At 45.4% G+C, this 25,018-nt stretch overlaps 1 long non-coding RNA gene across 3 annotated transcripts in view; it reads right to left on the reverse strand.

Annotated features, from left to right (window-relative positions):
- LOC132350335 (uncharacterized) overlaps positions 1-25,018 on the reverse strand; it is a 123,840-nt gene that overhangs the window by 65,765 nt on the left and 33,057 nt on the right. For all 3 annotated transcript variants that reach the window (XR_009497896.1, XR_009497895.1, XR_009497897.1), the window contains exon 3: positions 10,305-10,493. This is a non-coding gene — a long non-coding RNA (uncharacterized LOC132350335). The remainder of the gene's footprint in view (positions 1-10,304; positions 10,494-25,018) is intronic.

The raw sequence follows: 25,018 nt of genomic DNA on the forward strand, positions 1-25,018 counted from the left end.
TTTTGTTCAGAAGCATGAGACACCCACTGAGCAAAGTCAGCTTGCGGCCATTACCTCAGGAAGTGACAGAAAACACCCAACTGTCACTCATTAAGATCCATTTTTTCCAGAGTTGATGTAAGTCAGACTTTGCCCCCAAAACGAATCATGATTTATTTAATATATTTGCTTCTACAAGTGTCAGCTCATCAGCTTAAAATGTTCCTCCTTTAACTCTATTGAGGACTGAACAGAAAGTTTTCTTTGAAACCTCGTTTTTGCTTTAAGGCTTAATAATTAAAACAGAACCAAGAACAGTCAAGACTCTGCTCTATAGGTGCACTTTGGTGGCCCCTGGTTTTATAATTATATGTACAAAGCAGTCGTGCTGGAATTGTCGCCGGACACGCTGGGAAAATTGCCCCCCACTGAGCAAGCTGGCTTTTTCTGCCGGGCGCACTGGGCTGGGGCAAGATGAAATGAAAACCCAGGATGGTTTGAAAGCAGGGACAAAAATAACAATTAGGGAAGCCAGGAGGAGAAAAATGCGGTTTCTTAATTGCTCGGCCCATGTGCCAGCGGGCAGCTCCCCGCCACGCTGCAGGAGCAGGGGGACCCGGGGGTCCCCAGTGCTGTCCAGAGGCCTAGGGGATGGTGGGCAAAGGTGCCTCAGCCACAGCTTTCCGGGAAAGATGCCCGAGGCCCGACTTTGACCTGGATTTCGGGAGAGATCAAAGCCTGAGCCAAAGAGGAAGGTGATTTGACGGGCTGATGGCTTCCTATGGGGATCTTCAGCCCAAGGTCATCTCCAGTCACCCTCCCCTCTGTTTCAGATTCACTCTGGTCAGCACTTTCTCCTGAGAGAAGGGGAGGTTTAGCACCTCAGGAGGGGCCATTTGGAAGGTGATTACAGTGCCCCTTGATATCCCTTGGCCAGGCAGTAGGACTATGGCTAATTCTCCCTCAACGCCGGAGCTTGCTTCCCTCTATCCCATGGCCTGGGGACCCCAGAGTGAGATGAATCCTGGGCTCAGCCCCATCAGCAAAAGGACTTAGCCCCCAGACCTATACATGCAGCCATGTAAGGGTTAGTGCTATACAGTGGGGACGGCACCGAAGAGTAGAAAAGCAAGGAGAAAATCCATGTGAATTTCCCTAAAAGGAGATGGATGGTCTGGGGAGAAAGTTGGGCTCCTGTTGCCAAACACGTTCACACTCCACAACTGATTATTGGGGTGTGGCATGGGAGAGCGCAGCCTCACCTGGGCATCTCGGCTCAGAGACACTCAAAGCCCGTGCAGTTAGGGGAGATCTTAGGCATCTAAGATCTCACCTGGGCATCTTGGCTCAGAGACACTCAAAGCTCGTGCAGTTAGGAGATCTTAGGATTCTGAGAGTCTAATATTTTGCCAGGTGTTCTTTTTGTTTGTGTCTGCATTACCAAGACAAAGCGGGTCCCATCTTCAAAAATCTCCCCCACCACCTGGTCAAGGGCTCAAATCTCCTCCCAGGGCCCATCCTCTGGCTTAGGGCATCCATCACTGATAGACAAGCATGCCCAGGGCCAGCAGGGGGACTTGGAGGTTTGAAGGAAGCGTCTGGAGGAGGCTGTGGAAGAAAGGCACCTGGGAGATGCAGGGGCCACCACCCTCGTCCAGGCAACCTCACTGCTCACTGAGATAACTGCCCTGGCTTTCCTGCTCCACGCGTCCACTCTCCAACAGAAATGTTCTTAAAATTCAGATTCGACGGCAAAATCTCCCACCTGCACTCACAAACCCCTCCCACTTAAAAACATTCTAATGGCTTCCCACGGCTTGAAGGATAAAAGTCAAACTTCCTAAGAGGGTGAGCAAGGGCCTAGTCCCAGCTCTGTCTGCCTCATCTTAGGATCTTTGTGTCTCTGTGGCCTATGCCAGACTCGGGTCCCCTGAGAGAGAGCCAGCTCTGAGCCAGGTGGTAGCTGGAGGGGAAGGTGGTTTCCCGGTAGAGGGAGAGGAGGGGAGGAAGTGGCTGTGACTTAGCCACTGCACCCTACAGTTTCCAACGGGTTTCCCCAGACGGGTGAGTCTGATTGACTAAAACCAGGTCACGTGCTCAATACTTAGCTGCCAAGAGGACTGAGGAAGTGGGCACTGCCCTTTCCCACTTCTGCTCCCCTCCAAGACTCATAGAGTGGAAAATTCCCTAAATATAAGGAGTTTCAGATGCTGGCCTCCAATAAAAGAAAATGTCTTCTTTCAACTCAGTTTATTGCCAGAGTATAGCTTTCCCAGGAAAGCTGGCAAAAATGCCCACTAGGCCTCGTGAGGGCACATTTTCCATCTCTCTAGCTCCCCAAGTACCAGGAAGAGGGCATTCATCACCAAGCACCCAACCACATCCCCATCCTGCTCCTTGACCCGGCATGACAGGCAAAATTCTGAGGGAGAAAAACGCATTCAAAACTGGTCTACACATGGAACCCTTTCTCGTTGCCCGTGATCCAAAGCTCCAAAGGTAAATCAGATATGGAAGCGTTTGATGAGGTTAAATCCATTTCTAACCCTTTAGCCAGCATTTAAAACCATCATCTGTTTTTAGCAGTGAAGAGCTTTAATGTACAGGGGGTACCAAGGAACTGGACTCCTTCTCTTTATGCAGCACCAGGAGGCAGGGGCTGTGGAAAATTGTGGAACCTTTTTTCCTCCAACCCTGTGAGGGGGGTAAGAAACCCTTACCTGCTGACCTCTAAAAATGGCTGTTAATGATTCACAGCTCTGCTGAAATAGAGACCTGCGTTAATTACAAAGCAGGGTGGGAGATGTTTGGGACTAATGCTTCTCCTTGGAGGCACTGAGCCCAAGGAGGCTCTCTTCCCAACAGGAACAAAAGGAAAGAGATGTACGTTCTTCCCGCGCTGGAGGGCTTGCCCCAGGGCCCCACTAAAATCCTACTTCCTTCGAGAAACTATCACTGATGAGTGAGTCCTCCTCCTGGACCCCTGGAGCATCTGCTCTCTATAGCACTTGTTTTACTTAGTATAAGATCAGTCATTCATTTGATCCTTCATTCACCAAACCCTCATTAAGCCATGCTATGGACCGGCTTGAAGATCTTCTCTTAATAGACAAAGAAACTGGCACAACCCTGGAGATGGGGGTGGGTGGGGAATGACTTGCTCAAGGTCACACCTGTCTTAGTGGGGCCTCTGGGCTCCCACAGCTCCCAACAAACCGGTCCCCACTGATGGCTTAATTTCTTCCACCAGGGCTCTGTTCTTTCAGAATGACCTATCACTTTTATCTACTGACAATTCCCTCTACGCCATCAGCCTATGAGCTCCTAGATCAGTAATTCTCAACCCTGGCTGCACACTGGAATGAATAAGGAGAAATTTTTTTTAAATACCAGTGCCTGGGTTCCACCCCGCAGAGGTTCTGATTTAATTGGTATTGGGCTTGGCCTGGCCATTGGGATTTTCACCACCACCACTACCTCCAGGCGATTCTGACAGGTATCCAAAACTGAGAAGCACCATTCTAGAACACTGCTGCCCCAGATTTAGTGAGCAAACACATCACACTGTGGCAATCTTGCTAAAATGCAGATTCTGATTCAGGAGGTCTGGGCTAGGGCCCAGGATTCAGCATTTCCGACAAGCTCCCAAGTAATGCTGCTGCTGCTGGTCTGTGAGCCATACTTTGAGTAGGAAGGCTCTCTAGAACAGGGTTCACGAACCTCAGGACTACTGACATTTTGGGCTACATATAATTCTTAATTGGGGGAGGGGGGAGTGCAGAGAGGATTGTCCTGTACATTGTAGGATTTTTAGCAGCATCCCTCCACCCACTAGATGCCAGTAGCACCTCCCCCAGTTGTGACAGCTAAAATGACTCCAGACAACACCAAATGTCCCCTTGGGTGGGAGAAACACAATCACCCCAGTTGAGACCCACTGTTCAAATGTTGAATCTAGCATCTTTGAGTCCTCTAGCTCGTGATCCAAAGTCCTTTCACTACACCACGTTGCCCTGTTAACTATCTTTTCACACTCATCTTACTTACTATATTTGTCAATTACTTAATATTACATCCCATTTCATTAACTCATCAGTGATTCAACAAGTACTTGGTGAGTGCCCAGCAATGCACTAAGCCTAGGGATCACAGCAAAGGTAGCTAAAAGCTATGCCTGCAATAGCTCTTCGCTCCTCGATACAGCCCTTGAAAGTAGGGCCTAGGGCCAGCCCCATTTTACAGATAAGACAACTGAGGTTAGAGAAACTAAGTAACTTGCTCCAAATCACAGATCTAGCAAATTAGAGAAACAAAATGCAAAGATGAATAGGATACAGATGCTTCCTTGACGGAGTTCATGATCATGCAGCCAACATAGGCACATCCATGCTCCTGACTCTACCTTGGTGTGAAAAGCACTAGATCAGTAGTCAGGGCAGAGTGAGATTTTAGAAAGCACGACTTCACTTAGTATATGGGGAGGGAATCCATCTACTTTTTTTTTTTTTTAATTCCTGACTCCACTAATGAATTGATGGATCCAAGTCCTGGTGATTGAGAGCTGCTAAATCACAGAGAGACAGCCGACATCCAGTGCCTCCTGGTGGAAGAACACGACACCCCTAGGAATGTGATCAAGGCCCCAGATGGAGCTATCAATTCACAAGTAGCACAGAGGACAGAGGAACACATTAAACTACACCACAGGGATGCAATCGACAATGTCCAGACTGTGGGAAACTCTGTGGGACAAATGACTTGGATTTCTTACATAGATGACTTTCAAGGGGAAAGAGAGAGAGAGAGAGAAGGAGGGAGAAAGGGAGAGCTTATAGATTAAAAACACTTAAAAACATTTCAATCATTTGCAATGAGTAGACTTAACTTGAATCATGATTCAAACAAACAACTGTCAAAAATATAAGAAAAGTAGAAATCTGAATACTGGATATTTGATGACATTAAGAACTTACTGTTAAATTTTCAGATGTGATGATGATTTTGCTGTTATATATCTTTAAGTGCCTTTACCCATTAGAGGTACATACTGAAATACAGATGAAATGATATTAATGTCTGAGAGACAAAGGGTGAAAATGCAGGATGACACAAGATTGGTTCTAAGTTGGTAATTGTTGAAGTTGGGAGGTGGTACCCATGCTTCACTATACTATTCTACCTTTTTTCTTTCTTTTAAAAAAGTTCTATTGAAGTATAATTTACATACTATACACTTCATCCATTTAAAGTGTACAATTCAATGGCTTTTGTATATTCAGAATTGTACCTCCATCACCACAATCAATCTTAAAATATTTTCACTAGCCCATAAAGAAACCTTGCACCCCTAGTCATAATTTCCCAATTCCACCCTATTCCCACCCTTAGCCCTGGGCAACCACTAATCTACTTCCTGCCTCTCTAGATTTGCCTGTTCTGGACATTTCGTCTAAATGGGATCCTACAATACGATGTCCTTTGTGACTGGCTTATCCACGTTGTAGCATGTATCACTACCTCATTTCTTTTCATGGCTGAATAGCATTCCCTTGTATGGACAAACCACCGTTTACTTATCTACTCATAAGTTGATGGGCATTTAGGTTATTTCCACTTTGGGGTTATTGTGAATACTGCTGCTATGAACGTTCGTGTACAAGTTTTTGTGTGGACACATGCTTTCATGTCTCTTGGGTATACACCTAGGAGTGGAACTGCTGGGTCATATGCTAACTTTGTTTAACCGTTTAAAAAATTGCAAACTGTTTCCTAAAGCAGCCGCATCATTTTACATTCCCACCAGCAGTGTTCCATCTCTTCTTGTATATGTTTGAGATTTTCCATAATTTAAAACAAAAAATGTTTTAAACCTACCCTCACAGGCTGAGAACCAGCAAGGCATCATCGCCATATCGGCACCTTCAACTTTTTCTAGCCTGTCTCTGTCACTTCTACTCTCATGGGCCCTCTGGGGTAAGATCATGACCCGTGGTCAATTGTAATGCCTTCTTGTTTGCTAGGTTTTTAGGTACATAAAAACCTTTCATTTGAAACCTCTCCCTTTCATTTGGGGGATGCAGTCTCTGAAGGAAACCAAAAATATTAGCATCGGTGAATGACCTAAATCATGTTCCCAGAGCGAAGGGAATCAGAGGCAGCTGTCTCATCCTGCCCGGCCGCTAAGGAAACGTGTTCGTGATGCCGACCGCCCCAACATAATTACACAAAATGAAGGCTGCTCGGGAAAGAACCGCTGTGGTAAGATGAGTAGAGGGGACTGATTCTGCTGAGGCCCAAGGTTAAATGCTGGGGCATAAAGAGATGTAACCAAGAGAAATCTTTCAGCACAACAATTTGGGACGTAATGGCACACAGAGTCGCGTTCTGCAGGTGTACAGCAAGCACTTGGCTGCATTATTCCATCCAGGGTTCCCATTTTCTCTTGTCAAGAGGTCTTTGACTGAAGACACAATTGTCTTCCAAAGAAAGGCTGAAATGCCATGTGAATGACTCCAGTGATAGGCTGTAGCATCTTGGATGCTCAAGAAAAAGTAATGCTAATGGATTTGTACACTAAATAACATAAAAAGGGAGAGGGGGAAAGCCCCCTCCACCCGCCCCCGCCCCAAGGCACCGCAACAGCACGTCCCAGAACCTTCTTCTGAGGCACTAGTAAGGAACTAAGGCTTTGGTAAAAACCTTCCTCCCCTCGATGAGGACAAAGGACACCTGGGGTCCTGGGAGTCCAGACCTGACTCTGCCTTCCCCTTCACATTCTGAAATCCTCAAAGAACTTGTAGCAGCTGTTCCCTCACAAATCTGGGGCACGTAGCTCCCTGGCCAGCCTCCCACAAACAAAGACTCTGACCCAGACCCGGTGCAGGCCTCCCCTCTCAGGCAGCAAAGCATCCTGGGAGATTCCCAGCCTGCCTGGCAAAATGGTCCAGCCCTTCCCAGAAGTTTATAAGCACTAGAAGTTTCGAGTGAGCACTGTTACGGGATAACAAGGTGAAAGAAATATAGAACACAAGCACAGAAAAGGACCTCCGGGTCCACCAGATCCAACACTCTCTTTTTACAAAAAAGAACTCTGAGAACCAGAGAGGCTAAGCAACTCTATGAGGTTACATTATCAATTCATGTCAAGCTGTGTAATTCCACTCCTTTCCCCTGCGGAAGGTGGAGTCCACTGCAGGAAAAAAATGAAACAGCATCACTCAAGAATCCTGTCTCTAATATGTCTGGCTCTGGGGATGAGACAGGACAGGGAGACCTAAGGTTTTTATATTCTAATATTTTAGGTAACCATGACCTAGAAACCACATCTCAGGAGTCCCTTTTGAAGACAACCATAGCCTTCACTGCAGGTTAGTTTGCCCTTGTCTGTGGATGTCAGCAATGGAGCATTGGATAATGGCATTTGGAGATGGTATAGTCCATCCCTCTTTACACAAATGAGGAAACTGAGCCCTGAGAGCAGATGAGATTCCCCAGGGTCACAGAGCTCATCCTACTCTAGTGTTTCAATCCCACTGAAGGGCACCACTCACCCTCCCTCCAGATAAAGGAACCAGAGACTGAGGAAACATCCTCAAGATGCACCATCACCACCCATCCCCCCAACCTGATCCAATCTGTCCCCCCCCCCCCCCCCCCCCGTCTGTCACCTCCAGTGTCCTCTCCATTCCCTCTGCCACTAGCCTAGAGCAGGCTGTCACTATCATTTGCTCAATCCCTAAGTGTTCTCAAGCATCCACCCATGACCCCTGGCCCCAGGCATTCTCAAGACCACAGCTAGAGCGATCATTTCAAAACCGAATTCGATCACGTTGACCTCCCTGTTTAAACCCATCAGTGACCCTAGAGATAAACCCCAAATCTTGATATCTACAAAGCCCGCCTGGCCTGGCCCCCGGGCGTGTCCGTGAACCACACCCCACACTAACTCTCCTGTTCAAGCCACACAGACTGACCTTCTTTCCATCCTTCAAATATTATCCACCATGTTCCCTTCTGCCCCAGGGCTTTTTGGTGAATGCTGTTCCCTCTCTGGAAAGTTCTTGTTCCACTCCTCATTTAATTCTCTTTCAGGTTTTGGCTTGTGCTTTTCCTCAGGGAAGGCTTCTCTGACCCCCAACACTGGGTGAGCCTCCTATGCGTCAGGCTTTCATGGCAAAGCTTCTTTCCTTTAGGATATTTATCCCAGTTTATAATCATATGCTTATCAGTGTGAGGAACACAATCTATTTCCTCAGACAATAAGGATGAAGTCTGCTTAGTTTCACTGTTCTTACCCAGCACCTAGCATAGTGCCAGATACTAGGCATATATTCAGTGATTTGTACCTGTATGACCAGAACAGTGGTGAAAATATTGAAATGTTTCTGTATCCGGTGGTAATTAACTACTGCCCCAAACCTCCCACGTGCTCCATGGTATTCTAGCCATATCCCCTCCCCTGGATCTTTCAGACCACCCCGTAATCCAGTGACTAAAGGAGTAATGTCTGGCACAGCACTCGGATAATAATGGCTAAATATTTTGAATATCACTCCAGCCTGCAGATGGTAGGCACTTAATAATTATGGAGTGACTAAAAGAATAATGGTAGGGCTTCCCTGGTGGCGCAGTGGTTAAGAATCTGCCTGCCAATGCAGGGGACACGGGTTCGAGACCTGGTCTGGGAAGATCCCGCATGCCGCGGAGCAACTAAGCCCGTGCACCACAACTACTGAGCCTGCGCTCTACAGCCCGCGAGCCACAACTACTGAAGCCCACGTGACACAACTACGGAAGCCCAGGCGCTCTAGAGCCCATGCTCCGCCAACAAGAGAAGCCACCGCAATGAGAAGCCCAAGCACCGCAATGAAGAGTAGCCCCCGCTCGTCGCATCTAGAGAAAGCCCGCGTGCAGCAACAAAGACCCAACAGAGCCAAAGATAAATAAAAATAAATTAATTTAAAAAAAAAAAGAAGAAGAATGGTAGAGCTAGCGTTCTAACCCTGATCGATCAACTCCCTGTTAATTATCCTTTCTGCTTTGTCCTGCTGTTCCCACCCCGCCCCCCAGTTTTGGCATAAAGTGTTTTCTCTGCACACTCTGGAGGGCGGCAGAGTCAGGTTCATGCTTGGGTCTTTCTGAGCATCTTCACTCCCCACTTCATGGCTTCACAAGCACTGCAGCAGTGACTGCCTTGACACGGAAATCCGCAGCACGTGGTTGCCGCCAGGAGCAGAGGCGTGTGGGTACACTTGCCAAAACTCTCTAGGGAATCTCCATGTCAGCAGAAGCCACGTGGCTCCGGAAAATCCATTCACCCTTCCAAAGGGGTGAGACTTCCTGGGTGCTTGCTCTTAACCAGCCCGTCTTTCCTCTGGAGAAGCAAAGGGAAATCTTTCTTCCATTAAAGAAGATATTCAGTTGCAACCATTTTTTGATTCTTGGGCCACTGTCACCATGGTTGGGCCCCCTAGCTTCTGGACATTGAAAAAGTGGTTCCTTTCTTAACTTGAGTTTTTCCAAAAGTAGACCCTGAGGAAAATATTTGGGCATAAGCAGCTTATTTGAGAGATGAGTCAAGAAAGTTCTCTGAGCGGGGAGGACATGAGACCAGTAAAGGGTGTGCTAGTGAGGAGGGTACTTCCGTGGGAGACGGGGGCTCCATGTCACAGCAGACCCCGGCAGACGGTGCAGCGTGCTTCTCAATATTCTGTCAGACAGGCAAGTGAGCTGGGGTTTTTATTCACCAGTTCCCATCCCTCATTGGTTGAGGGTCCCTCTGGGGCATTCATCCTCTGGCACTTCCTGCTCGCCCTGTGATCTGGCCAAGCAGTCAGGAGGCCAGAAAAGACCTCAGGCCAAGAGACCCACAAAGCCACTAGAGTGTTTGGGAACTGTCTGCAGGTGGCGTCACCAGGGTCAAGGGATGTGTGCAGGGGACCTCAGTACCATCCTCTACAGTCTTCATGTACCTTCGAGGGGAAAGCCCTTGGGGGCCACTAAGGAAGCTGCATTTTGAGTGGCGGTACAGCAGGAAGAGCTTTGGTTTCAGAATGCAAGTCCTGGGCTTGATTCTCCTCTCTGCCACTTACTAGCTGGGCCACTGGTCTAGTTAACCCCTCTGAACCTTAGTTTTTTTTTAATCTGTAAAGATTATAGTAAAGATTAAATTGAGTGCTGTATATAAAGTGATTGGTACAGTGCTGGGCACATAGACAGTATAGTGTTGGGCACATAATTTGTGACAATTAACATAATAATAATAATCACTATTAAAATAAAATAAATCATTTGTTCTTAGGATTTTCATGATCTAGAAGGCTCACCAGACTGAGGGTCCAGGAAGGATGATGTCTTCTCGAGTTTAACTGTTGGTTTTCTTTAATTCACTCATGCATCTGTTTGATCATTTGACAAATATTTTCGAGCATGTCTTTCAATGACCTCATCAGCAAAAAGGAGGGTTGGCAATACTGGTGCAATAGTTCTTTCTCAGTTCAATCTTCAACTGTTCTCTGCAGGAAGAGAGCTTAGTTTAATGAAAAAAGAATGTTATAATGACATAATAGTGTTTAAATATTGATACTTACTGGCTACATGACTTTAAGTTACTTTGCTCTTCTATACTTCATCTGTGAAATGGGCATAATAATACCCACCTTGCAGTAATACTTAACAAGAGATGGCATTCTAGAAATCTCTTACAGTGTTGGGCATATAATAGGAAGGTGACATTGGTGGTTCTTTCCCATCATCTCTAGGGTACACATGGTTCAATAGATAAATGTTAAGCGGTGTTGAGAGGGTAGGCATTTCAGATCCCTGTGTAAAGGTGAAAATGACCCCGCAGGCCACATGTGCAGCTGAGCTCATCAGCAACACATCTACGTCATATAAAGGACACGTGCTGCTAGACTGTGACACACAGGACAGACTCTGATTCAGCCGGTCATGCCCTCACTCCCAACACAGTGCCTGCACAGAGTAGGGACTCTGTCAATATTTGTTCATAAATAAATGAAACAAATCCAGCCTGCTTTTCTGAATAACAGCACAATCAAAAACAAGGCAACAAACAAACAAACAAAAACACTTCCAAAAAAACACCATGGACAAAACTAAGGTCCTTAAGGATAAGTACAGAGGCATTTCTTGGTACCCAGTGAGAAGCCTGCTTGGTCGAATTACATTCCAGGTAAATAGAATAAAATGTCTCCCAGGCCCAGGATCTGTCTGCACTAAAAATACAGACCACTGGACTCAAAGGCCCTGTTCTGAAGAGAACCACTTAATCATTTAGAATACATGATGTTTAGTCTAAAAGGCACAAATAGCAAGTGCAAATGGCAGAAAACCACAGGGTGTTCCTACTCAAAGTGTGGTCGACGCAGTAGTGCGGGCATCAGCCGAGAGCTTGTTCAGAAAGGCAGGATTCAAGCCCCGCCCCAGACCTGCTGGAGCAGAATCTGCGTTTTATAAGCTGCCCACGTGGTTCTCAAGTTAGTGCCATGTTGGCTGCATACCATCTGTGGAGTTTTTTTAAAAAACTGACACCTGGATTCCACCCCTAAGATGCTGGTTGTTTGGTGTGGAATGCAGCTTGGACAAAGTGATTATTAAAATAATAAAATAATAATAATAATTATTATTATTATTATAATCCCTGGGGAATGCAGCCCCATTTGAGAGACCTGCCTAGACCTTCATGGGGCAGCCAAGGCAGGGAAAGGACTTATGTTTCCACATGTAAAATTAGTTTCCTGAGTTCGTCGTGGTACCTCCTATCTGGCCATTGGGAAGGAAGCTCTAATGTCGTCTGAGAGCCAGGTGCACCCAGGCCAGTCCTCTACCTCGTGAGAGAAGGAAGTATTAAGCCCCAGTCCAGGCTTTCCTTCCCTGCTTTCATGTGTCCACCACTGCAGAGCCCTACAACCATCATCGCAGCTCGTACATCTGGTTCCGTTCCTTGGAAACGTCTCCCCTTCTCATTGCTTCCCTCCCCTTGGGGACAGCTTTCCTGATTCCTGCCCAGAAGAATGACCCGGGGCCAGCAGGATCTAGCCCGGGAACGTCCCCACAGTCTCCTCTCAGGTCCAGACCTCCAGGTGGGGCTTGAAGTGGTTACATCAGCCGTGGCCGGAGCAGCCCGTTCATCAGAAACGTTCCAATCCTCCCAGGAATCTGCCTGGGACAAGCACAAGGTTCTGGCTAATTTTAAATGTAGTTAAAAGATTTTCTTCCTTTCTTTCTTTCAAGGCATGCTCAATTTCCATCACCCCCCTTCTTAGAATACAGTTCCTCCGAGGTCTTCTCTTTTTATTTTTCAAATTTTTCCCCCCAAATGAGAACACTTACAACAGTTGCAAATTCTTTGCTTATTTGGCCTCGTTTATCAGTAGACAGTATTTTTACAAAGTAGAAAGGTTTTTAATGGGATGTGGAAAATGTCTTTTCTCCCAAACCACTAATAATTTTTTTAAAAATCCCTTTTTTTATTTTCTTCAAATTGCTTTTTATAACCCATTCAGCATTTTCAGGGACATAATTAAAACATCAAACAGTTTTCCTGCTGGTTATGCTAAAATTTGAATACTTGAGGCAGCCACTATTATTAGATATTAAAATGGACTTGAGTATTTATTAAAAAGATCCTCTTAAGTAACTATTCATTTGGGTTTGCTCTGTTTAATATAAAGACAAGCCCCATAATGTGAAAATACCTGTTCCTAATAAAGTCCGTAATTGGTAGCAGGAGGGTATTTTTTAAAAATATAAAATATGTATTTTGTTCACTATTTTTCCAGCTTAATGTGACTAATTTCCCCATTCAACTTTATCCCTAAGGAAAACTATAGAAAGAAAGGCCATTACCAATACATGAAGCTCAGTAGTTTGCTTTCGTGGGATGTAATTGCTATCAAGAAGGCGAGTAGCTGGGTAATTTTGGTTTAAATGAGTACATAGCCTGAAAAAGGATACATTAACCTCTGTAGAACAGAAATTAGATTCCAGAGAGGGACTGTTCTAATTCAATGCACACTGAGTCCAGGGCTAGGGAATATGTTGTCCAGGAGCAAAGGCAGTGAGATGCTGGATGCCAGACCAGTGGTACAGGAAGGACACAGTAGGCAACTCGGGGAGGAGAGGCTAGGGCAGAAATGGAAACCAAGACTGTTTGTCTCTCTGGCTTTTCCAGGAGTTTGTAGAAATTTCTAGATAAATAGAGTTTTCCCTTCTCACGCAATCCCAGTGGGCTTCTCGGAGACTAAAGCGATCAGGTCAATTCATTAGACACGCTGTTATTGCCAGCATATAACATGATAAAGCCGTGTCTGCTCCACAAAGAATAATGGTGGGATGAATGTGTGAAGACCATGTGAGAATTGGCCCTCATCTCCCTGAGGCTGATTAACAAAAGTGAGACTGGTGAGCAAATCTAGACTCCGAGACGGTAGGTTAAGTGCCTTTCGAATGGCACAGACATGAGGAGCTCAGAGCAGAGTCATTGCTTTGGGTTCAGGACAAGATGGAAGTCTTCTCAGCTGAGACGGCATTGAGCTGGACCTTGAAAAACATGTCAGCTAGAGAAATCATGTCCTGGTAAGTCTTCAACCTTCTAGAAATGCCTGTAACACTAGAGGGTGTCGAAACTCCTAAAATCTCATACCTGTGACTGCCTACATGAACTCATACCACTGAGTTCAGTCCTTGCTTTCTTTGTGGGATGGAGGAAGGAGATTCAGATGCTCAGCAAACATTAACTAGCTGTCCGCCCCCTGCAAGGCACTGTTAGATACTGCTGGAAAATGAGAAGAAAAGAGGTAGCGAAATGAACGTCTGCAACTGGCCGTCTACTCGAAGATCGGGAGGTATAGCACCCCTGCCAGCCAAATCTAACAACTGTAGGAAGTATACAGTAGGTACCAGGTGAGTGCCGGGGTTGTTGATGCTACGGAAGGGAAGGAGAGGAGTAGACCTCTCGGGTCCTGGCAGCTGGGAAGTCTAACTTAAGAACATGAAACTTGGACTTAAGGCTAGGAAACCGAAGAGTCCTGGGTAAAGAACTCTAATAGGGAAACACAGGAGGCCAAAGGGAATGGAAAATGAATTCCTTGGCTGAGACACTATTGGCACTTTCAAACCAGAGAAGAGACAGTTTGAAGAGGAGTGAGAGGTTTCCCAAGAGAACAGTTCCTTTGCCCTCTCTTGCTTCCTCCGTCCTTTTTAAGCACACCCCAGTTCCCAGCCCTGGTCTGATTTGATGAGGCTGGCCAGTGTTATTTTGGGAGGAACAAGGGTTGGAAGAGGCTCCACAGCCAAATTCTTCTTGATGAAAGCGTTTTCCTTCTCAGCTCTGTAATCCCCATCGCTGGCCCAAACCTCCAGGCCCCAAGGTTAAGGCCCCTGCGCTGCAGGTGCGGGGCGCACCTGGGAATGTCACAGCCCCTCCCAGGGCCTCCCAAATGGAGTCCCGATGATAAACACAGAAGAAGACATCAAGCTCAGTGGAGCCAGCGCCGAACGCGTCTCTAAAGCCAGAGAATTTTGTTTCGCTACCCTCAGCTGAAGTAAAAACAGCTCCAAGAGTATTCCCTGGAGTGTGAAAAGAGTTCTCTCATCACACAGGGTTCAAAGACGCTGTGAGGCATGTAGCGTAGCTGAAAGTGTCTGTATGTAATAACGCCTTTATGATGTTGTTTTGTTTCTGGCTCGCCTTTACCTGAATTATCTGAAGACACTGTTTGAGGCTATGAAAAAATATGAATAACATTAGGCCTTGAGATCAAAAATCATTTTGTATTTCCATGGTTGTTAGCCGCCAATATCCCACGCATGCCTCTCAATTTCCAAAGCAGCAGTGAAATGCTGGAGAGACCAGGTGAGGGCTTTTTTTTTTTTTTTTTGCTTTTTCTCATTTTTATTTTTGTTATTATACACTGGTCTTGATGTTCGAAGCTGTTGAAAGCTATTTGATATGGCAAAACTAATGACAGGAGGGAAACCACAATTTAAACACGTGAGATAAAAAGGAGCTATGCATACATGCATGACGAGATGTCCACCCAGTGGAACGAATTATTTACCACCTTCCAGGATGGCCCCATGTGCTCCGGCCACCCAGCATGCCTTGAGGGGAAATGCCGCCAAGAACCTGGGGCCGCTCTGACTGGGGGCCCAGGGAGGGCTTTCCACGCCAGGACACCACGCCTTGGTCCAACCTTTGAGATGACAAACAGGCCTTTCTGCCTCCTTTGCTCTTTACCGCTCTGCTCACTCAACCCTGCCTTAGTGAAGAACTCAGTTTGAAGAACTAAGTGAGAAGTTTGATGTTTTTGTTTTTGTTTTGTTTTGTTTTGTTTGCCCCTGTTACCTAATCTATGAACAGTGCCCAACTCATGTTCCAACAAGTAGATGAGGGCCAAGACCACAGCTGACAGACGTTCACCTCCGGCTGACCTGCTTTCAGGGCTCCAGGAGCCGCCATGTCTCACAGCTAAAACCCGATGTCCGACACCCGCCGCGGAAAAGGCTGTTCCAACCGGAGAAAACAGAGCATCTGTTTTTTCTCGCCTGGCTTTACCTTTAACTGGGTCCCAAATTTGGACAGGTCAGTCCACCTGCCAGGCCTCCATTTCTTTATGCTTTCGGAATTTTGCCAGTTAGTAAACCTCACGATCAGAGGCCAAATGATGCCTCGGTCTTCACCGGCCATATTCCCAACCAGTTTCTGAGTCTCAGAATAGTGGCCTCCAATCACCCTCTCCTTTTCCCTCTAGCTGCCCGTGTCCTCATTCCTCACCCATCTCCCAAACCCCAGTTTCTTCCCCTCTTCCCTCCTCTACTCCACCCTCATGCCACTTTCAGATTCACCACCATAAACACTTCTCTGATTCTGTCCTCATCCTGTTCAGAAGCCATCAGTGGTTCCCCATCGCCCCTCTGTTAATGTCCGCCAGTCATTACCTGTCTGCCCCAGCGTACCTTTTCATCCTTAATGCCCACTGTGCCCCTAAATTCACCCATACTCCAGCCAAACACACGTCATGCTTCTCACACACACTTCCGCGCTTTCCACCTCCACACACTTGCTCGTGCTGATTCTCCTCCTGGAACACTCACTGCCCACCCTCAGCCCTCCCTGACCCCGATCTCTGCCTATCAAATCTGTCTATTGGATTGACGGGTAAGAAGATGCAGCAAAACATTACTTGTGATTGTTCAGAAAATGGAAACAAACAGAATGTCTAGTTGGACTGAAATGGTTAAATAAATTATTGAACAAGCATGCAATGGATTTATAAACCTTAGTTTTGAAGAATGTTTAGTGATATGTGAAAATTCATTATTCTGTTAGGTGAGTAGAAGTCTAAGGTATTCATTCCACAGAAGCCCAATTTTGTGAACTTGGTATGTGTATACGTGTGTGTATGTGTGTGTGTGAACATATAGACATATATACACACAAAGACAAAAGTCTAGAAGAAATACACCAAGATGTTACTTCCGTTTTCTTCTGGATGCTGGGATTATGAGTACGTTAATTTTTCTTCTTTATGTTTTTTAGTATTTTCTATAATGAACGTGTATTGTTTGTGTCATTTAAAAGTACCATAAATAATCATTAGCTATGAAACAGTGAACAAAAGGAAACCTACCATTGCTCAAGTGTCATCTCAAACATTATCCTGTCCTCAAAGAGCCTTTCTGGATGGCATGCCTCATCCCCTGACCACTGACCTCCACCAGTTGGTTGTAACTTTTTCTCCATCAGAGCCCTTGCCATGGCACATGGCCCATTCTGCTTTGTACTGATATAAGCTCTGCATCACGCCTGCGTCTTCCCTCAGCCCAGGCACAAAGCTCAGCCTCCATAAGTGCCCTCTACTTGAATTGGCCACACTCAGTCTCTGGGACTAAAAGGGTCAGTAGCTGGATAGTCTACATGTCTACAGCAGCCATCCTGGACATCTTAGCGCATCTTCCTTTTTTGTAGTTCTGCAGGGAACTAGGTTGAAAAGAAGTAGCTCAAATAGCTTTCATCTATTCATTTCTTCAGAAAAGAAAAGGAAGCCAGCTCTAACTCACCTCTGGTCTCTTCCTGTTAGCAAGTTCAAGAGACACTTGCCAGTATTGACCCTGGAATACAAAGATGGCATTCAGGGTTTCCTCATGAGTGTTTGTCCCTAGAAACAAAGAACATCCTCATTCTTTTTTTTTTTTAATTAATTTATTTATTTATTTATTTTTGGCTGTGTTGGGTCTTTGTTTCTGTGCAAGGGCTTTCTCTAGTTGCGTGCAAGCAGGGGCCACTCTTCATCGCGGTGCGCGGGCCTCTCACTATTGCGGCCTCTCTTGTTGGGAGCACAGGCTCCAGATGCGCAGGCTCAGTAGTTGTGGCTCATGCACCTAGTTGCTCCACGGCATGTGGGATCTTCCCAGACCAGGGCTCGAACCCATGTCCCCTGCATTGGCAGGCAGATTCTCAACCACTGCGTCACCAGGGAAGCCCCATCCTCATTCTTGAAAACCTAAGTAATAGATGTATAGCCAATACTCAAACTGTGCCTCCTGGTTCCTGAGCTAGGAAGCGTCTGTCTGGCCTGGAATTTCACAGTGATCTCTAGTCAGTGGCTTTCCCGAGAGTTGTCATCAACTTGGACCTCAACCCAAAACTCTGAAGCGTCAAAGAGCCTCAGCTGCGAGGACGGTCTCTTCGGGCCTCCTGTAGCCTTGCCACCAGGAATACTTCTGCAGCACCCATCATTTCTTTATTCTTCACCAAGTTAGAGAAATGCAATTCTCTGACGTCTGTAGGAGGGACTGATAGAAATTACCCAGCTAGGTAGTGGTTCCAACACTCAGGGAGAGTGGGATACACTCCCTACTTTTGAGGAGAACCAATATATGGAAGAATGATTTAAGAGTTACCACAGGGGGCTTCCCTGGTGGCACAGTGGTTGAGAATCTGCCTGCCAATGCAGGGGACACAGGTTCGAGCCCTGGTCTGGGAAGATCCCACATGCCGCGGAGCAACTAAGCCTGTGCGCCACAACTACTGAGCCTGCGCTTCTGGAGCCTGTGCTCTGCAACAAGAGAGGCCACGATAGTGAGAGGCCCGGCACCGCGATGAAGAGTGGCCCCCGCTTGCCACAACTAGAGAAAGCCCTCGCACAAAAACCAAGACCCAACACAGCCAATAAATTAATTAATTAAAAAAAAAAAAAAGGTACCACAAACCAACCCCCAAGTGTGCCCAGCCTTCTCTGAGTCCCCTTCATCCTTCAAATCCCACTCAAGTCCCATCCCATTAAGGAAATCCTCACACCATCCAATCATAATCACTTCCTTCCCTGAATCCCCACAGCTGATTCAATACCTACCTCATGAAGTTGTATATAAATCATTAACAATGTCAGTAGAGCATCCAACGCAAAGATGAACATGTAGGAGGTACTCGATAATGATCCCTAATCAGCCGTTATATAGTTTTTATTAGTGTGTATCTGTTCAATTTTATGTCAGCCCCTTGAAGATAGGGATCCTGTCTGCAGAAGTAAAGGCTTGGCTAGTCATCTCTGTTGGGAAATAGATTGTTCTAGATCTCAGGAGTCTCCTGGGTGGCTGAGAGTTTAACTCTTTGAGGACGGCGCAAGGGTACTCTTAGAGGCTGCCGGTTCTGACCTCTGTCCTACAACCGCCCTCGAGTCCTGACACACAGCAGAGTCTAGGTGGTGGAAGTTGGCATCTTCAGGAACCGCTGAGGTGCGCAAGGCTTTCTGCGTTCCCACCACAGAGCAATCCTGCATCTCTCCTTGCTTCCCTGACTTCTGCCTCCACTGTGTGACAGTCTGTTTCTTGTTCCCTCGTCATTACATCGAATCCCCCAACAACCCCTGTAATTGCTTCTGACTGCTGCCACTCTCTGCCCCCTTCATTCACTCTTTTCCCTTTGTCTCCTCTCACTGCCTTGGCTGTCATGTGAAAATGTGTGACCTCCCCAGGCATCACCAGGTGTCCGTCTCAGCCCACAGCATCTGAGGTCCTCCCCGCTGGTGTCCACTGGTCACCACTGCCACCTTTGCCTTCTTCCCCAAGAAGCCTCCTTTTCCCACTACATCCAGGCCAGCTATCATTCTGGATGGTGACAATGAACCTCAAGGTAATAGAGGCTTCTCTCCTCCTTCTAAATGACCTCCCGTTTCTGGCAGAGAGTTAAAGATGTTCGATTTTCAATAAAAACTGGCTGCTTGATTCAGGGAAGTAGTTAGAGAACAAGAAATTACAAGCTCAGGGCTATATTCGGCCTCAGCATGTAAAGGATGAGAGTGATCTGCAGAAACTTCCTGAAGCCACCCAAGGCTGTGCTCAGTTTTGAGGGGAATGGAAAGTTTTGGGTGAGTTAGTTTGATTTTTGTGATTTCCTAAAGACATTTGACATCAGAAGTTTCTAGGGCTCCAGACGTCTTGGTCTCTATGGCATGACCCAGCGTAAGGCAAGACGTCGAGAGAACAGACACCGCCTGGTCCCGCCGCCCTCTGCAGATAATTAGCACAGCTAAGGAGTAAACAGATTCCTGCTTCCTGCTCCGTCTACACAGCTCTCGCTGACGCTGACGTCTGGGACAGAGGGACTTTTTCCTCCTCAACCGAGGCACGTGGAGGTGACTGGGGAGAGGTGCACAGAAGATGAAAACACTGTCTGGAGAAGCAACACAGCGACACGCTCTGTGAACTTCCTCTGATTTGCAAATGCAATTTCTCCCACAGACAATGCAGGCAGCACCAAGCCCTGACTGAAGACACAACTCACGAAAGTCTCCAAGTCAGAGTCGGTAAACCCTCCCGCCACCGAAGGCAGAAGGCAGCACTGGAAATAATGAACCACATTAACTAAGAAATCGCAAAAGCCATCTCTATTAGACAGCTGTGCAGGTCAAAAGGCAACCAGACAGGAGACATCAAGAGGAAACTCAGGCTCCCCAGGATAATTGCAGTGCAATTAATACAGGGTGAGTCACCGGCCTTGTGGAAGTGGGATCCGCACGGCTAAGGGCAGCAGGCTCACAGACCAGTCCCCCAGTCTATCAGCAGCAATTCCCCTTCCTCACCATCTGTGGAGCCCAAGGAAACATCCTCAGGAAATAGGTCAATATGATGATGTCGCTATTAAAAAAATCAACTGCAGAGTCCACAAATATCAACACAGAAGGTGCATCCTCTAGAAACCTGGAAATGATTTCAAAGCTGTCCATCCCAGCTCAAAAGCCTGTTGGGTTGCTGATAGCAACTCGAGGGGACAGAGAGTAACTAAGAGAAGGCTGAGAAGAAAAAGGGAGGACAAGGTGAAATTGGCATGCCTTGTGCACCTACTGGGTGCTGGGTGCTGGGTATGGTGGTTTCCTCCCCGTTACCTTCTGAGCCAATTCTTACTATCCCCATATAGATGTGGAAACTGAGTCTCAGAGAAGCTAAAGAAAAGCAAACCAGGAGGAAAACACAAAGAAGCAGAGGTAGAGGTTGAGGGTAGGGGATGAGAAGAGAAAAAATATGAATCTATGAAAGGAAGGTCCACCACATTCTCATCTCATCCCCCTTGGCCTTTTCCCCCTTGGAATCCTGGACTGCACATGAGACAGAGGTCACTGTGCTATAAAAATACCCTAGGGCTCTTTCAAGAGCCACATTCAAGCCATATGCAGTGTTGAACAATATCTCAGCCCTCCTTGAGCTCACAGCACACGCACCAAACCAGAAGGAGAAGGGCAGGGCTCAGAGTACGGTGGACATCCATCAGCTGTAGCGCATTACAAATGCAGCCTCTTGGGGCAGACTCTGCATCAGTAGGTGATTCTGAAGAAGGAAGTAACCACGAACTATGTTTTGGAAAACGCAATCACAGAAGTTTTAATTCCTCAAATTGAAAGTCCGCTGGTTGGTGTTATTAAGCTTTTCTCCCTCTTCCTCGAGGAGTACCTGTGGAGATGTGAGAACTTTCTGGGATGCAGAAGGGCAGAAGCAGCCTAGACAAGGGTCCTGGTTACCACTGCTCTCATCTCAATAGCCTTGTAGGAAAGCAAATTAGTCGGACTCTTAGTCTCAGGCAGTGGTGTCCTGGAGCTGGCTGGTACCTGCTCACAAAAGCCAACTGTTAGATATTCAGAAATCTGCAAGCTGCTTGTTAAACCTTGGTAGCTTAAAATCTGCCACAGTGGGAGCATTTACACCATGGTAATTGGTAATTTTTTGGTAAACACAAAATATCAAATCCTTTCTCTCTCTCTCTCTCTCTCTCTTTCTTTTTCCCAGCATACCACTAGTTGCAAGTGGCAGAAACGCTACTCAAATGAGCTTCAGTAAGAAGGAATATTTATTTGTTGTTACAACTAGGAAGTCCAGGGATAGAATTGCTTTTAGCTATAGCTGGATCTAAAAGCTTAAAAGATACTGTTAAATCCTTGTTTCTTTCCCCATCTTTCAATTCTGCTTTTCTCCATGTTGTTTTTAATCTGCAGACAGACTTTCTCTAGGTGACAAGGAAGATGGCAACTCCCTGCCCCATATCCATATTCACCCAACTTTAAAAAAACCCAAGGGAAAGGGATTATCCTCCTGTTGGCTCTACAGAGAAGTCCTGAGAGGATTCTGATTAGCTTTGGGTCACATGTCCATCCCTGAACCAATCACTAAGCCAGGGGAGAAGCAGGATTCTAATTGGCCAGCAAGGATCATGCATCCTACCCTGAGATGGGGATGTAGCCATCATGGTTGACATTTGGGTTGTTTTTTTTTTTAACTTAGAGCTTGGAGTTGATATTTGACCAACCCCTCTGACTTAGGTGAGACAATGGACAACAAGCCCTTCTGAAATTAAAGGTTTTCTCAGCCTATCCGTGCACTGGAAAGGGGGAAGGATTTAGGAAGTCACTGGAAATCAGGCAATGAAGAAAGTCCATGTAAAAGGACTTAATAATTGTCAAAGAAATCAGACAGGAAAATGGTAAGCATGGGGCATCAGAGCCAGACAGCCCTGGATAACAGTAAGTACTACCACATGAGTTGTTACAAGGCCCAGGACTACAGGAACAGAGTAAGGCAGGTGCCTAGCATGTTCTGAATGCTCAGTAAATGGTAGCCACCAGTATTATTATTATTACCTCTATTTTGTGGCCTCTATTCCTCACCTATAAAAGGAAAACGATGATATGACCCACTTTGTGGGGTTACTATGAGCGTATGAGACATTATAGTACAGGCCTGGCCTACTATAGCTACTCCATATAAGTTGTAACTATCCCTATCAGGTAGAAACATTATTTTCAAGGTTCCCTTGCTCTTGCCTCAGCTTCTTCTTTGAATCATCAAAATAAACACTTGACATTTTCCTTCCTTTCCTCTGAGCACAAGAAATAGTCAAGGAATTAAGACAACCATTTTGTCTCCAAAAAGAACCTTCTGGAAATGTGTTTCTCTGGCAGTTTTTCCAGAACAGGTGGGTTTGGTTGAAGGGAAGTCAGATGTTAGCAAATATTTTCTATCATGCTGATTTCCTGAGAAAATTGTACAAGTTACTGAAAGGTTAAAAAAAAAATCCTCCATCTCTCCAACTTCAAAAAAGGCATTGAAGGGGGTATCAGTGAAGTACACAAGATCTTTAGCAGAGTGGATAATATCAATGCATGTTGCTACTTTTGATATTGCCTCGATGACAGGAGTGGCGGCAGAAGTGGAAGTTCAAAAAAAACAAATTCAGAAGAGACAGATGGGAAGAGCTTTGTCACTCAAAGAATAATAAATGTTTGCTATGGCCTACTGGGCAAGGCTGTTGAGGTAAAGACAGTGAGTTCGTTCAAGTAGCAATTAGATGCTATCCTGGGGGAAAGACCATCTTATAAGGGAGAAGCATCAATGTGATGAATGGCTTTTCACGCTCTGAACACTGCCTATGTTCTTTTCGTACTCTTCAGGGTCTGCAGTCCCAGCACAATATGTCAGCACAGAAATAGGCCCAGAAGTATGCCCTGGGAAACTGGGCCAAGAGAAATAATGCTAATTCAGGCAGGACCACAATTTGCGATGTTCAACTATAGCACCCATTTCACTTCCATTGCTTCTTAGGTCTTGGGAAATGCAGATGGTGCTAGGGCAGGGAATGGGAGACAATCAAGTTCTCAGGTCCTGCCAGCAATGCTCAGCTGTGCCCAATTACGCTATGTTCCTGGGTTGGTGAATTAAATAGCATATACAAACGAGGAATTAAAATCTGTTATGATCCTAAATAAGAAAGACCATTGGCCAAAGGCCAGAGCTTTACTTCTTGGAAGTACATCCTGATGGCTGCCTCTCCTAGTCTCAGGGAACTTCATTTCTGTGCCATTTTCCCAATATGGGGAAAAAAATGAGTATTTTCGGATATTTTTCAAAACGCATAATTTCTAGACGCCCTTTGGACAGTAGAGTTTCACATGTCTACATTTAAGGTCTTTTAAGTTTTGTGTCAAAGACATAACTCAAGTTTACAGTATAGCTTCCATATTTCAAAACCAAGATAAGGCATTAGCATGGTGGCCTCCCAAATCCCACTCCCAAGTCACATTTGAAAAAAAAAGCAGACACGCATAACCTGCTGAACATAAAGGAAAACAGACAATTGAGAATTAACAAATATTTGAGAGGTATCAATCTCAAACATGAAAACTAACACTAAAGCACAATTTATTCAGGCAACAGAAAAAGATTTTAGAATTTGTATAATTAAGGTCTGCAGAAAAGAATCAGATAGAAATCTTGAAAATTAAAATTTGGACAACAAAAATAATTAGTAGGTGGGCTGGAAAACAGCATGCAATGGCTGAAGAGGAATTTAATCATGTAGAAAATGGAGAGGAAGCATTTGGGCAGAATATAACTTACAACAACAAGTACAAATATATGACGAAAAAAACCAGTTGATACGTGGAGTCAAGATTCAGTTGTTCCAAATTTCATCTAATAGGATTTCTAGATGGAAAGAATGCAGGAAATAAAGCAGAGAAAATAAATTATTTTAGTAGAAAACCATTATAGAGATGATCATTTATATTGAAGGGACCCACTAAGTTCCTAGAAAAATAAGATGGCTTTAAACATATCAGATAAAACTTTATAAAACTGAGTATAAAGTGAAAAAATCCTATAAAGCTTTCAGGGAGAAAAAAATAGTTTATCTACAAAAGAACAAGACTAAAATTAGAATCAGTATAACTGATTCACTTTGTTATAAAGCAGAAACTGAAACACCATTGTAAAGCAATGATACTCTAATAAAGATGTTAAAAAAAACAAAAAATTAGAATCAGACTTCCCAGTAACATACTGAAAGAAAAGAAGTCAAGCAATATTTTTAAATGTCTGAGAAAATAATTTTTTACCTACAATCTCATATCCACTCAAATTACAAGTGGGAGAACAAAATAAATATTTTTCTGACATAAATATAGAAAATCATAAACTTTACTTATCACACATATATTCTGAAAGAATTACTTTAAAAAAACGAGCAAGAAGTAGATGAAGAATTCATGACAGTTTTACTTAATGTATAATTAAATACAAATAATTTTTATACATAAATGTATAAAAATTAATATTTGGAAAAATCTCAAATGATATTCACATGAGAACATAAAGAAATGGGGAGGGGGAGTGAAAGCAAGCTAACATTCATTGTGTGTGTGTGTGTGTGTGTGTGTATGTGTGTGTACTCTAGATATTAATAGAAAAATAAAAGGTAAAATACTTGTGTTAAAAGTGTATGGGGAGGGCTTCCCTGGTGGCGCAGTGGTTGAGAATCTGCCTGCCAATGCAGGGCACACGGGTTAGAGCCCTGGTCTGGGAAGATCCCACATGCCGCGGAGCAACTGGGCCCGTGAGCCACAACTACTGAGCCTGCGTGACTGGAGCCTGTGCTCCGCAACAAGAGAGGCCGCGATAGTGAGAGACCCGCGCACCGTGATGAAGAGAGTGGCCCCCGCTTGCCACAACTAGAGAAAACCCTCACACA

This window comes from Balaenoptera ricei, chromosome 16, assembly GCF_028023285.1.
Source record: "Balaenoptera ricei isolate mBalRic1 chromosome 16, mBalRic1.hap2, whole genome shotgun sequence".
Taxonomy (NCBI): Eukaryota; Metazoa; Chordata; class Mammalia; order Artiodactyla; family Balaenopteridae; genus Balaenoptera; species Balaenoptera ricei.